General features: G+C 52.3%; 1 non-coding gene across 1 annotated transcript; it reads right to left on the bottom strand.

The window, feature by feature from the left end:
- Positions 1–2,078: 2,078 nt before the first annotated feature.
- On the bottom strand, positions 2,079–2,234 carry LOC125601349. The gene has a single exon (XR_007334208.1). It is a non-coding gene; the product is annotated as a 5.8S ribosomal RNA (ribosomal RNA).
- Positions 2,235–15,461: the final 13,227 nt, after the last annotated feature.

Raw genomic sequence — 15,461 nt, 5'->3', positions numbered from 1 at the left:
AAAGTCCAGATACTTACGGACCATAAAAGTCTGAAGTATATATTCACCCAGCCTGAGTTAAACTTAAGGCAGAGGAGGTGGATGGAGTTCGTGGCCGACTACAACCTAGACATCACTTACTATCCAGGCAAGGCTAACCTTGTGGCCGACGCCTTGAGCCGAAAGCGAGAAGACGTCGTGGTCGGAAGCGGAACGGACGAGCCGGATGAGGTGGAACGCTTTGTTCGTTTAAATGCTTTGAACAGAACGGACAGACCACGGGGTTTAGAGGCGGCGAATAGAGCCGACCTGCTTACCCAGATCCGAGCGGCCCAAGATCAGGACGAGAACCTGAAGACGGTTGCTCGGAACGACCTGACTGAGTATCAAATCGCCAAGGACGGTATGATCTTAGTTCATGGTCGGATCAGCATACCCAATGATAGGAGTTTAAAGGACGAGATCTTTAGGGAAGCTCACAAGTCTAGATTCTCGATCCATCCTGGAGTGACAAAGATGTATCATAATCTCAGACAATACTATCATTGGATACGCATGAATGTTGATGTGGTCGAATGGGTGGCAAGTGTCCTACGTGTCAACTCGTCAAGGCCGAACAACAAGTTCCGAGTGGACTGCTTTAGAGCCTACCTATTCCGGAATGGAAGTGGGATCACATCAAGATGGATTTTGTGACAGGATTTCCCACGACTATGAATAGGAATGATGCTGTCTGGGTAATAGTTGATCGACTGACCAAGTCTGCCCACTTCCTGGCCATCAAAAAGACTGATGGAGTCGACCGGAATGTGAGTAAGTACATAGACGAGATTGTGAGGCTACATGGAGTACCCTCAAGTATAGTTTCGGATAGAGATTCGAGGTTCACTTCTCACTTCTGGCAAGCTTTTCAGAAAGCTTTAGGAACAAGAGTGAACATGAGTACGGCTTATCATCCCCAAACGGATGGGCAGTCGAAAATAACTACGGACGCAGGAGGATATGCTTCGAGCATGTGTTCTCGATTGGGGTGATTCCTGGGAACGGCATTTTCCGTTAGTGGAGTTCGCCTACAATAACAGCTTCCACTCCAGTATAGGCATGTCGCCATACGAAGCTCAGTATGGACGACCATGCAGGACACCGTTATGCTGCACCCAAGTGGGGGAGCGCAGCATGATAGGCCCCGAAATCGTGGAGGAAACCACGGAGAAGATCAAGTCCGTGCGGGACAAGATGAGGGCCGCACAGGACAGACAATAACATTACGCTGACAAATGAAGGAAAGAACTGGAGTTTGCAGTGGGTGATATGGTCTATCTCAAAATGATTACCATTAAAGGTAGAGTGCGGATTTCTTGTAGAAGGAAATTAGATCCAAGATACCAAGGTCCGTTCAGAGTCATAGAACGAGTGGGTAGTGTGGCATATAAGTTGGACTTACCATCCGAGATGGAAGCCTTCCATGACGTATTCCATGTCTCCCAACTCCGGAAGTGCTTGACGGATCGGACGTCTTAATACCAGAAATACCATCTGATCTAGGTACGAACCTAACTTTGGAAACAAGGCCGGTTCGGATCGTAGATAGGATGGAAAAAGCGCCTTGGACGGAATTTACCGCCTGATTGGGGCTGCATTCCCAAACAACCCGACTCGTAGACAGCGCCTAGTGGTGCGACAGGGTCCAGGCACGACAAGGCTCTCACCCTCTCTGGTGCCCCTTTCCAGGGAACTTGGGCCTGGTCCATCGCTGAGGACGCTTCTCCAGACTACAATTCGAACGCCAAAGACGTCCGATTTTTAAGCTGGGCTTTTCCCGGTTCGCTCGCCGTTACTAAGGGAATCCTTGTTTGTTTCTTTTCCTCCGCTTAAACTCAGCGGGTGATCCCGCCTTACCTGGGGTCGCGTTGAGGACTTCGGGTCATCAATACCTTTTGGACCGGAACGTCTGACTATATGATGAGAATTGAATTCACCAGCGCATGTCAAGATGCTCCTGGCTTCGTTAGCTCAGATTTTGGCCAACCGCATGCGGTAACACACGGGAGATCAGCTTCCGTCCCATATCCTCAAGAGGATGGGGGTACGATGATTTGTGATACTCAGGCAGACGTGCCCTCGGCCAGAAGGCTTGGGGCGCAACTTGCGTTTAAAGACTCAATGGTTCACGGGATTCTACAATTCACACCAAGTATCGCATTTTGCTACGTTCTTCATCGATGCGAGAGCCGAGATATCCATTGCCGAGAGTTGTTTTAGACTTTACATTGCAGCACTGCTTCCGAACAAACACCGTCTCCAGGTTGGCGAAAGCAGGCTGTTTAGTTGCATTTTCCTTGACACTTTTCGTGCTGGGGTTTGGTGATATCCGGAAGCTATGCGTACGATCCAACCAAAACTGAAGTCTTGGGCATGGATGAACGCATAACCACGGAATCGGTAGGCACAATAAGAAACCGGCCTACCGAGAGTGATGATTCATCGTTCTCAGGTCGTTCTATTTCCAGGGTACGACAATGATCCTTCTGCAGGTTCACCTATGGAAACCTTGTTACGACATCTCCTTCCTCTAAATGATAAGGTTTAGTGGACTTCTCGCGACGTCGCAGGCGGCGAACCACCCACTTCGCCATGATCCGAACACTTCACCGGATCATTCAATCGGTAGGAGCGATGGGCGGTGTGTACAACGGGCAGGGACATAGTCAACGCGAGCTGATGACTCGCGCTTACTAGGAATTCCTCGTTGATGACCAAAAATTGCAATGATCTATCCCCATCACGATGAAATTTGAAAGATTACCCGGGCCTGTTGGCCAAGGTGTGAACTCGTTGAATACATCAGTGTAGCGCGCGTGCGGCCCAGAACATCAAAGGGCATCACAGACCTGTTATTGCCTCAAACTTCCTTGGCCTAAACGGCCATAGTCCCTCTAAGAGGCCGGTCGTGAAGGGATGCCTCCACGTAGCTAGTTAGCAGGCTGATGTCTCGTTCTTTAATGGAGTTAACCAGAGAAATTGCTCCACCAACTAAGAACGACCATGCACCACCACCCATAGAATCAGGAAAGAGCTCTCACTCGGTCAATCCTTACTATGTCTGAACCTGGTAAGTTTCCCCATGTTGAATCAAATTAAGCCGCAGGCTCCACTCCTGGTGGTGCCCTTCCGTCAATTCCTTTAAGTTTCCCCATGTTGAATCATATCAGCACGGTTTGTCTAAGCCAAGGTAGAGTCGCAAGGTCTGACCGGTTGCTAAGCCTTCCGGATTAGGCTTGAGGCTTACTCGGCCGATTGGATCCAGGCCTAAGGCCGGATCAGGTAAGGGAGTCCGTTGGGCCATTGAGCCTGACTCCATTGGCCGGTCGCACCTAGATTCTATCCGGTTAGACGGATTGGTCTTTGGGGACGATCCGGATCTGTTCGTGTGTTCTGTTTATCTATTCTGGACTGTCTATCTGATTCTAAGTCAAGGGGTGGTTGGTTGAATGACTTAGGATACGGTAGGTAGGTTCATACGTTTTATGATTATGTTGACTGAGGTTTATCTAAGTTCTAGGAACCAAGCCAAGCATTATAGAATCAATCCGTTCTATTCTCGGTTATGATTAATGCTTATCTGGTTGTGGTTTCAGGAACTAAGGATGGTTCTGGTCAAGCCAAGGAGCCGTGAAGGCTCGGTCAGTGAGAGGCTGTATAACGTGTGGTTAGATGATGCTAGGGATGAACTAGTGATTGTCTATGAGACTGTTAAGAAGTTGTGTATTGAATCTCGTGTTTCTAAGTAATACAAAGTTTATACATTATTATTCTGCTGTGCAATCTATCCCTTTGTTTATGAACCTCATATTCGAATATGACTTAGTAAAGAAAAGACTTAGAATGAATCAGACAAGCAAAGAAATTAATAAGTAAGCATTCGTATCCAGTTGGGTCGAGAGACCAGGAATGGGTCTTACACTCATGAAGCGCATATAAATCAATTACTTTATTGATTCGAGAAATATCCATACATTGATATAATTCGAGACCGGTCCCGGCCTAATGCCAAAACGAGTCAACTAAACATAAATCCACAATACCGTTTACAAAAGGCATGAAAATCTACATCGGCGGTCCTAACGTCCAACACCATGTTATCCGATCATCCTTACCTAAGCTACCTGCAAAAAGGACAACGGAGTTGGATGAGTAACCTAATGTTACTCAGTGAATTATGATCCCGAACTAACAAATACAACCCCTCTCTATCCCACCCCAAACAATCTAAAGCGAGAGGTTCACCTAACAACAAATCAATCCAATTCAATAGATAACCAATATAAGAAATACGCAGCAGATAATAATAACTATATAACTAACGATATGAAATTATAACCGCTAATAACTAGCTAACCACTTAACCTCAAACTCAACTCAATCTAGGGTTCAACAACCCTCTACAGTAACTACACTATAACTAGGGCCCTTTATGACTTAGTGTTCCTCCTCTATCCTCGGGAATATCCTATCTCCCTGCCACAAAGGCCAGAAGAAGGAACTTTCAATCGAACGTGGCCCACAGTACGTTCGGGCCACTGCTGGTTTTCACACGACGGTTACGGCCCACAGTACGTTCGGGTCACCGCAAGACAGCCCACAGTACGTTCGGGTCACTGCCAGTCACTACCCCATCGGGCAACCACTCAACCATAGGCCATGACCCCATCTCTCTGAGTGTTCTCGATCCAGCGAATAAGGGGTTTCCTTAAACCTACTGGGTACGCGGTTGAGGAAACACTAAGTCCTTGGTGGGTTACACACAAGCTATATGGCATCACACTCTAACTCTACAACACTAACAACAACATCATCACTAAGGCCATGCGATCCGTCGAGTTATCATGAATCATCAGAACAATGGGCAAAGCTCGCGTCGACCTTTTATCTAATAAATGCATCCCTTCCAAAAGTCAGGGTTTGTTGCACGTATTAGCTCTAGAATTACTACGGTTATCCGAGTAGTAGTTACCACCAAACAAACTATAACTGATTTAATGAGCCATGCGCAGTTTCACAGTCTGAATTCGTTCATACTTACACATGCATGGCTTAATATTTGAGACAATCATATGACTACTGGCAGGCCCTTCCCGTGGACAGTTTGGGTGATTTTGGCCAACGTGGGCTGTCTGTTCAGTACACACAGGATGTCCGTGTGTGTCTGCCAGCACACACATGACGTCCGTGACTGTCCGTCAGCACACACAGGACGTCAGTGGCTGTCCGTGTGTGTCTGTCACCGCACACACGACGTCCATGGCTGTCCATCAGTACACATATCAGCACGCTGGTCCTTGGACTCAGCACGCTGGCCCTTCCCGTGGACTGTTCGGGTGATTTTGGCCCACGTGGGCTGTCTGTTCAGTACACACAGGACTTCCGTGGGTGTCCGTCAGCACACACAGGACGTCCGTGTGTGTCCGTCAGCACACACAGGACGTTTGTGTATGTCCGTCAGCACACACAGGACGTCTGTGGCTGTCCGTGTGTGGCCGTCAGCGCACACAGGACGTCCTTGGCTGTCCATCTGTACACATATCAGCACGTTGGTCCTTGGACTCAGCACGCTGACCCTTCTCGGGGACTGTTCAGGTGATTTTGGCCCACGTGGGCTGTCTGTTCCGTACACACAGGACATCCGTGGGTGTCCGCCAGCACACAAAGGACATCTGTGGCTGTCCGAGTGTGTCCGTCTGTGTCTGACTGTGTCCGTCAGCACACACAAGACGTTCGTGGCTGTCCATCAGTACACATATCAGCACCTTGATCCTTGAACTCAGCACACTGGCCCTTCCCGTGCACTGTTCGAGTGATTCTGGCCCATGTGGGCTGTCTGTTCAGTACACACAGGACGTCCGTGTGTCTCCGCCAGCACACACAGGACGTCTGTGGCTGTCCATCAGTACACATATCAGCACGTTGGTCCTTGGACTCAGCACGCTGGCCCTTCCTGTGGACTGTTCGGGTGATTTTGGCCCACGTGGGCTGTCTGTTCAGTACACACAGGACGTCTGTGAGTGTCCGTCAGCACACACAAGACGTTTGTGTGTGTCCGTCAGCACACACAGGACGTTCGTGTCTGTCCGTCAGCACACACAGGACGTATGTGGCTGTCCGTGTGTGTCCGTGTGTGTCCGTCAACACACACAGGCCGTCCGTGGCTGTCCATCAGTACACATATCAGCACGTTGGTCCTTGGACTCAGCATGCTGGCCCTTCCGGTGGACTGTTTGGGTGATTTTGGCCCACTTGGGCTGTCTGTTCAGTACACACATGACGTCCGTGGGTGTCCACCAGCACACACAGGACGTCCGTGGCTGTCCGTCATCACACACAGGACGTTCGTGGCTGTCTGTGTGTGTCCGTGTGTGTCCGTCAGCACACACAAACATCCGTGGGTGTCCGTCAGCACACACAGGACGTCCATGTGTGTCCGTCAGCACACACAGGACATCTGTGGCTGTCCGTGTCTGTCCGTCAGCACACACAGGACGTCCGTGGCTGTCCATCAGTACACATATCAGCACGTTGGTCCTTGGACTCAGCACGCTGGCCCATCCTGTGGACTGTTTGGGTGATTTTGGCCCACGTGGGCTGCCTGTTCAGTACACACAGGACTTCTGTTGGTGTCCACCAGCACACACAGGACGTTCGTGGCTGTTCGTGCCTGTCCGTCAGTACATGCAGGACGTCTGTGGCTGTCTGTGTGTGTCCGTGTGTGTCCGTCAGCAGACACACAGGACATCTGTGGCTATCCATCAGTACACATATCAGCACGCTGATCCTTGGACTCAGCACGCTGGCCCTTCCTATGGACTGTTCGGGTGATTTTGGCCCACGTGGGCTGTCTGTTCAGTACACACAGGACATCCGTGGGTGTCTGTCAACACACACAGGACGTCCGTGTGTGTCCGCCACCACACTGCGGACGTCCGTGGCTGTTCATGTGTGTCCGTGTGTGTCCGTCAGCACACACAGGACGTCCGTGGCTGTCTATCAGTACACATATCAGCACGTTGGTCCTTAGACTCAGCACGCTGACCCTTCCCATGGACTGTTCGGGTGATTTTGGCCCATGCGGGCTGTCTGTTCAGTACACACAGGACGTCCGTGGGTGAACGCCAGCACACACAGGACGTCAGTGGCTGTCCGTGTCTGTCCGTCAGCACACACAGGACGTCTGTGGCTGTCCGTGTGTGTCCGTGTGTGTCTGTGTGTGTCCGTCAGCACACAAAGGCCGTCCGTGGCTGTCCATCAGTACACATATCAGCACGCTGGTCCTTTGACTCAGCACGCAGGCCCTTCCCGTGGACTGTTTGGGTTATTTTGGCCAACGTGGGCTGTCTGTTCAGTACACACAGGACGTCCGTGGGTGTCTGCCAGCACACACAGGACGTCCGTGGCTGTCAGTCAGCACACACAGAACGTCTGTGGCTGTCCGTCAGTGCACATATCAGCACGCTGGTCCTTGGACTCAGCACGCTGGTCCTTGGACTCAGCACGCTGGCCCTTCCCGTGGACTGTTCGGGTGATTTTGGCCCACGTGGGCTGTCTGTTCAGTACACACAGGACGTCCGTGGGTGTCCGTCAGCACACACAGGACGTCCGTGTGTGTCCGTCAGCACACACAGGACGTTTGTGTATGTCCGTCAGCACACACAGGACGTCTGTGGCTGTCCGTGTGTGGTCGTCAGCACACACAGGACGTCCTTGGCTGTCCATCTGTACACATATCAGCACGTTGGTCCTTGGACTCAGCACGCTGACCCTTCTCGGGGACTGTTCGGGTGATTTTGGCCCACGTGGGCTGTCTGTTCCGTACACACAGGACATCCGTGGGTGTCCGCCAGCACACAAAGGACATCTGTGGCTGTCCGAGTGTGTCCGTCTGTGTCTGACTGTGTCCGTCAGCACACACAAGACGTTCGTGGCTGTCCATCAGTACACATATCAGCACCTTGATCCTTGAACTCAGCACACTGGCCCTTCCCGTGCACTGTTCGAGTGATTCTGGCCCATGTGGGCTGTCTGTTCAGTACACACAGGACGTCCGTGGGTCTCCGCCAGCACACACAGGACGTCTGTGGCTGTCCATCAGTACACATATCAGCACGTTGGTCCTTGGACTCAGCACGCTGGCCCTTCCTGTGGACTGTTTGGGTGATTTTGGCCCACGTGGGCTGTCTGTTCAGTACACACAGGACTTCTGTTGGTGTCCACCAGCACACACAGGACGTTCATGGCTGTCCGTGCCTGTCCGTCAGTACATGCAGGACGTCTGTGGCTGTCTGTGTGTGTCTGTGTGTGTCCGTCAGCAGACACACAGGACATCTGTGGCTATCCATCAGTACACATATCAGCACGCTGATCCTTGGACTCAGCACGCTGGCCCTTCCCATGGACTGTTCGGGTGATTTTGGCCCACGTGGGCTGTCTGTTCAGTACACACAGGACATCCGTGGGTGTCTGTCTGCACACACAGGACGTCCGTGTGTGTCCGCCACCACACTGCGGTCGTCCGTGGCTGTTCATGTGTGTCCGTGTGTGTCCGTCAGCACACACAGGACATCCGTGGCTGTCTATCAGTACACATATCAGCACGTTGGTCCTTGGACTCAGCACGCTGACCCTTCCCATGGACTGTTCGGGTGATTTTGGCCCATGCGGGCTGTCTGTTCAGTACACACAGGACGTCCGTGGGTGAACGCCAGCACACAGGACGTCTGTGGCTATCCGTGTCTGTCCGTCAGCACACACAGGACGTCTGTGGCTGTCCGTGTGTGTCCGTGTGTGTCTGTGTGTGTCCGTCAGTACACATATCAGCACGCTGGTCCTTTGACTCAGCACGCAGGCCCTTCCCGTGGACTGTTTGGGTTATTTTGGCCAACGTGGGCTGTCTGTTCAGTACACACAGGACGTCCGTGGGTGTCTGCCAGCACACACAGGACGTCTGTGGCTGTCAGTCAGCACACACAGAACGTCTGTGGCTGTCCGTGTGTGTCCGTCACCACACACAGGACGTCCAAGGCTGTCCATCAGTGCACATATCAGCACGCTGGTCCTTGGACTCAGCACGCTGGTCCTTGGACTCAGCACGCTTGCCCTTCCCGTGGACTGTTCGGGTGATTTTGGCCCACGTGGGCTGTCTGTTCAGTACACACAGGACGTCCGTGGGTGTCCGTCAGCACACACAGGACGTCCGTGTGTGTCCGTCAGCACACACAGGACGTTTATGTATGTCCGTCAGCACACACAGGACGTCTGTGGCTGTCCGTGTGTGGTCGTCAGCACACACAGGACGTCCTTGGCTGTCCATCTGTACACATATCAGCACGTTGGTCCTTGGACTCAGCACGCTGACCCTTCTCGGGGACTGTTCGGGTGATTTTGGCCCAAGTGGGCTGTCTGTTCCGTACACACAGGACATCCGTGGGTGTCCGCCAGCACACAAAGGACATCTGTGGCTGTCCGAGTGTGTCCGTCTGTGTCTGACTGTGTCCGTCAGCACACACAAGACGTTCGTGGCTGTCCATCAGTACACATATCAGCACACTGGCCCTTCCCATGGACTGTTCGAGTGATTCTGGCCCATGTGGGCTCTCTGTTCAGTACACACAGGACGTCCGTGGGCGTCCGCCAGCACACACAGGACGTCTGTGGCTGTCCATCAGTACACATATCAGCACGATGGTCCTTGGACTCAGCACGCTGGCCCTTCCTGTGGACTGTTCGGGTGATTTTGGGCCACGTGGGTTGTCTGTTCAGTACACACAGGACGTCTGTGAGTGTCCGTCAGCACACACAAGACGTTTGGGTGTGTCCGTCAGCACACACAGGACGTTCGTGTCTGTCCGTCAGCACACACAAGACGTATGTGGCTGTCCGTGTGTGTCCGTGTGTGTCCATCAACACACACAGGCCGTCCGTGGCTGTCCATCAGTACACATATCAACACGTTGGTCCTTGGACTCAGCATGCTGGCCCTTCCCGTGGACTGTTTGGGTGATTTTGGCCCACTTGGGCTGTCTGTTCAGTACACACATGACGTCCGTGGGTGTCCACCAGCACACACAGGACGTCCGTGGCTGTCCGTCATCAGACACAGGACGTTCGTGGCTGTCTGTGTGTGTCCGTGGCTGTTCATGTGTGTCCGTGTGTGTCCGTCAGCACACACAGGACGTCTGTGGCTGTGTATCAGTACACATATCAGCACGTTGGTCCTTGGACTCAGCACGCTGACCCTTCCCATGGACTGTTCGGGTGATTTTGGCCCATGCGGGCTGTCTGTTCAGTACACACAGGACGTCCGTGGGTGTACGCCAGCACACACAGGACGTCTGTGGCTGTCCGTGTCTGTCCGTCAGCACACACAGGACGTCTGTGGCTGTCCGTGTGTGTCCGTGTGTGTTTGTGTGTGTCCGTCAGCACACAAAGACCGTCCGTGGCTGTCCATCAGTACACATATCAGCACGCTGGTCCTTTGACTCAGCACGCAGGCCCTTCCCGTGGACTGTTTGGGTTATTTTGGCCAACGTGGGCTGTCTGTTCAGTACACACAGGACGTCCGTGGGTGTCTGCCAGCACACACAGGACGTCCGTGGCTGTCCGTCAGCACACACAGAACGTCTGTGGCTGTTTGTGTGTGTCCGTCACCACACAGGACGTCCAAGGCTGTCCATCAGTGCACATATCAGCACGCTGGTCCTTGGACTCAGCACGCTGGCCCTTCCCGTGGACTGTTCGGGTGATTTTGGCCCACGTGGGCTGTCTGTTCAGTACACACAGGACATCCGTGGGTGTCCGTCAGCACACACAGGACGTTCGTGTGTGTCCGTCAGCACACACAGGACGTTTGTGTATGTCCGTCAGCACACACAGGACGTCTGTGGCTGTCCGTGTGTGGCCGTCAGCACACACAGGACGTCCTTCGCTGTCCATCTGTACACATATCAGCACGTTGGTCCTTGGACTCAGCACGCTGACCCTTCTCGGGGACTGTTCGGGTGATTTTGGCCCACGTGGGCTGTCTGTTCCGTACACACAGGACATCCGTGGGTGTCCGCCAGCACACAAAGGACATCTGTGGCTGTCCGAGTGTGTCCGTCTGTGTCTGACTGTGTCCGTCAGCACACACAAGACGTTCGTGGCTGTCCATCAGTACACATATCAGCACCTTGATCCTTGAACTCAGCACACTGGCCCTTCCCATGGACTGTCGAGTGATTCTGGCCCATGTGGGCTCTCTGTTCAGTACACACAGGACGTCCGTGGGTGTCCGCCAGCACACAGAGGACGTCTGTGGCTGTCCATCAGTACACATATCAGCACGATGGTCTTTGGACTCAGCACGCTGGCCCATCCTGTGGACTGTTCGGGTGATTTTGGGCCACGTGGGCTGTCTGTTCAGTACACACAGGACGTCTGTGAGTGTCCGTCAGCACACACAAGACGTTTGTGTGTGTCCGTCAGCACACACAGGACGTTCGTGTCTGTCCGTCAGCACACACAGGACGTATGTGGCTGTCCGTGTGTGTCCGTGTGTGTCCGTCAACACACACAGGCCGTCCGTGGCTGTCCATCAGTACACATATCAGCACGTTGGTCCTTGGACTCAGCATGCTGGCCCTTCCCGTGGACTGTTTGGGTGATTTTGGCCCACTTGGGCTGTCTGTTCAGTACACACATGACGTCTGTGGGTGTCCACCAGCACACACAGGACGTCCGTGGCTGTCTGTCATCACACACAGGACGTTCGTGGCTGTCTGTGTGTGTCCTTGTGTCTCTGTGTGTGTCCGTGTGTGTCCGTCAGCACACACAAACATCCGTGGGTGTCCGTCAGCACACATAGGATGTCCGTGGCTGTCCGTGTCTGTCCGTCAGCACACACAGGACGTCCGTGGCTGTCCATCAGTACACACAGGACGTTGGTTCTTGGACTCAGCACGCTGGCCCTTCCTGTGGACTGTTTGGGTGATTTTGGCCCACGTGGGCTGTCTGTTCAGTACACACAGGACGTCTGTTGGTGTCCAACAGCACACACAGGACGTCCGTGGCTGTCCGTGCCTGTCCGTCAGTACATGCAGGACGTCTGTGGCTGTCTGTGTGTGTCCGTGTGTGTCCGTCAGCACACACACAGGACATCTGTGGCTGTCCATCAGTACACATATCAGAACGCTGATCCTTGGACTCAGCACGCTGGCCCTTCCCATGGACTGTTCGGGTGATTTTGGCCCACGTGGGCTGTCTGTTCAGTACACACAGGACATCCATGGGTGTCTGTCAGCACACACAGGACGTCCGTGTGTGTCCCTCACCACACTGCGGACGTCCGTGGCTGTCCATGTGTGTCCGTGTGTGTCCGTCAGCACACACAGGACGTCTGTGGCTGTCTATCAGTACACATATCAGCACGTTGGTCCTTGGACTCAGCACGCTGACCCTTCCCATGGACTGTTCGGGTGATTTTGGCCCACGCGGGCTGTCTGTTCAGTACACACAGGACGTCCGTGGGTGAACGCCAGCACACACAGGACGTCTGTGGCTGTCCGTGTCTGTCCGTCAGCACACACAGGACGTCTGTGGCTGTCCGTCAGCACACACAGGACATCTGTGGCTGTCCGTGTCTGTCCGTCAGCACACACAGGACGTCCGTGGCTGTCCATCAGTACACACAGGACGTTGGTCCTTGGACTCAGCACGCTGGCCCTTCCTGTGGACTGTTTGGGTGATTTTGGCCCACGTGGGCTGTCTGTTCAGTACACACAGGACGTCTGTTGGTGTTGTAGTACCCACGACTGAGGTTCCCATTATCCGCAAAGGCCCTACCACAAGGTCCGGTTCAAGAGTTATAAGAGCTGGATTTGCCAAAGCTGTCCAGGAGTTGCTTGCACAGGAACAAACCGGGTTCAAGCAACTATTGATCCAGGAGTTGTCTGACTTGAAGCTGGAAGACACCGGTGAACCACTAGAGGTTCCAGACCCTGTCCATTCGAGCCAGTTCTCCTCCATCGGCCAGAATGAAGCCGGCCTGACCATTTCCACCTTCATACTCAATCCATCCAACCAACTTGCTTCCGGTTCAGAGATATAGCCGACCATCAGAAGGAGTAGTATGTGTTGTACTCTTTTTCCTTATCGAGGTTTTGTCCCACTGGGTTTTCCCGAAAGGTTTTAATGAGGCAACAAGCAAGCATACTATGAGTTCTGATCCGGACATCTCAAACCGCGACCGGTCTATTGTTTTCTTTATTTTTATTTCGGTTAAGACTTTGGCCATTTGTCTAGGCCTTTTTAATCTTTAAGTCCAGTAAGGAACATCTATTTAAACCCTTGTAGCTGCCAACTTTTCGGCTAAGTCTTTTTATGAAAAATCGTTTTTGCTTTAGCAAGGAAACCCTAAGTCTTTCAGTTGTGTGAAACATTGAGAGCAGCCGTGTGACATATCAAAGAGCCGATCCATTGTTCTTTGTGGCGTCCTTCGATCCATTCCATTCCTTGTCCGAATCTTGAGAGAGACATACGTCCAGCAAGAGCCGGATCCATACCTATCTTCCTGTCCGACCTAGGCATCTTGCTGAGAGAGACATACGTCCAGCAGCAGATCCCATCCGCCAATCTTCTCCTTTCTCTATCTTTTGTTTTTAGATTTCATTCAACCAATTCCATAAAAACCAAAAGAATCATATCTAGTTTCTGTTCTTGTTCCTGTTGAAAACTCACTAAAGGATTCCTATCTGTTTCAGGTTCGAACACAAGCAAGAGATAAGCCGGCCAGTACCATCCATCCGAGGCAAGACTGAACCGCGGAACGGCCATCAGTCAGTCCGTCCGTCCGTCCGTTCGACCCTCCGACCCGTGCCTACAACATTTTGGTATCAGAGCTGAAGTTTCCTGCGAAACTCAGTTCTTTCTGAACCCTAGCCGTCACAAATCCAAAAAAAAAAATATATATATATTTACTTTCCTTATTTTTTTTAAATTTTCGGATTGTTCCCCAAGTTTTCGATTTTTGCATTTTTGAAAAAAAAATTAAAAGAAGTTTTACTTTCTTTCCAAGTTTTCGAAAATCCAAAAAAAAAAAAAATATTCCCTCTTTCCTTTTTTTTTTTTAACTTGATTCGATTTTTTACCATAAATTTTTGCATTTGCTCTTAGCCTTGGTCGATACTCAAAGTATCCGACCCAAGCAACTCTTTAACCCACCCCTTGCCTTTTAATCTTTCTTTGAGTTTCTTTGCAGAGAACTATGGGAGATGTAGGTCAAGACCAAGCGGCCATAAACGCTCAGCTCTTAGCTGACAATGAAGAACTAAGGGCGAGCCTTAGGACTATCACCGCCGAGCTTGCTCAGATACGGCAGGGAGGCAGGCCCAACGGACCTCGACCACCAGGAAGGCATCCGCCGGACCCGCATGACACTGACTCGGACGCAGACAGTACCGATGATACGCGCAGTCAGGACGAGGAGAGGCCGAACCGGGGAGGTAGGAGGAACGCGCGAGGACCCCGGGCCCAAGTAGGAGGAGGCCGCGACCATAGGGGAGGTCGAGACCGAGAGGAGGAAGAGCCTTGGTTGGGAGGCAAGGCGCTTAAGCTTCATCCCCCAACGTTTGCCGGCAAGGTTGATCCGGATGCCTACATCGTGTGGGAGAAGCGCATGGAGTACATCTTCGACTATTATCAATATAGTGAGGCCAAGAAGGTTGCCCTAGCAGCAGCCCAGCTGACGGACAATGCTCTTTCGTGGTGGGATCGAGACGTTGCTAAGTCCGGGCCAGTGTGGAGAGCGCGTAATTGGACCGAGATGCGGACCAAGCTTCGCGCGAGGTACATTCCATCTTACTACCAGCGTGATGTGCTAAAACGTTTTCGTAAACTTACGCAGGGAACTAAGACTGTGGAGGAGTACTTTGAGGAGTTCGAGGCTCTTAGGAATAAGCTTGAGACCGACGAGCCCGAGGAGACAATGATGTCCCAATTCCTGGAAGGGCTGCAAGACCGCATTGCCCGCAAGGTGGAGAGACAACACTATGAAGACTTCAACGATCTATTGCACTTTGCTACGCAAGCCGAGCAGCACATCAAGCGCAAGACGGCCAGTACCAGCCGCAGCAAACCTGCTTGGACTCAACCGGGTTCAAAGCAAGGCGACAAGGGCAAGACGATTGAGATTGAGAGCCGATTCAAGACAAACCCGGCTGAATCGTCCAATGCATCTAAGCCGGAGCAGGGTAAGACTCAAGCCCAAAATTTGCGTACTCGTGACATCATTTGTTATAAGTGTCAGGGCAAGGGCCACTATGCTCGGGATTGTCCAAACAAACGAGTGATGGTCCTAAAGGGGGATGGCGAGTATGAATCCCAAGATGAGGCAGAGGCCGCGGCAGCGATCTCTGATGAGGAAGTAACCGACTACCCGGAGACAGGCGAGCTGCTAG

Source organism: Brassica napus, unplaced genomic scaffold (genome assembly GCF_020379485.1).
Source record: "Brassica napus cultivar Da-Ae unplaced genomic scaffold, Da-Ae ScsIHWf_252;HRSCAF=423, whole genome shotgun sequence".
NCBI classification, from domain to species: domain Eukaryota; kingdom Viridiplantae; phylum Streptophyta; class Magnoliopsida; order Brassicales; family Brassicaceae; genus Brassica; species Brassica napus.
This window is presented reverse-complemented; position numbering and strand designations above follow the sequence as displayed.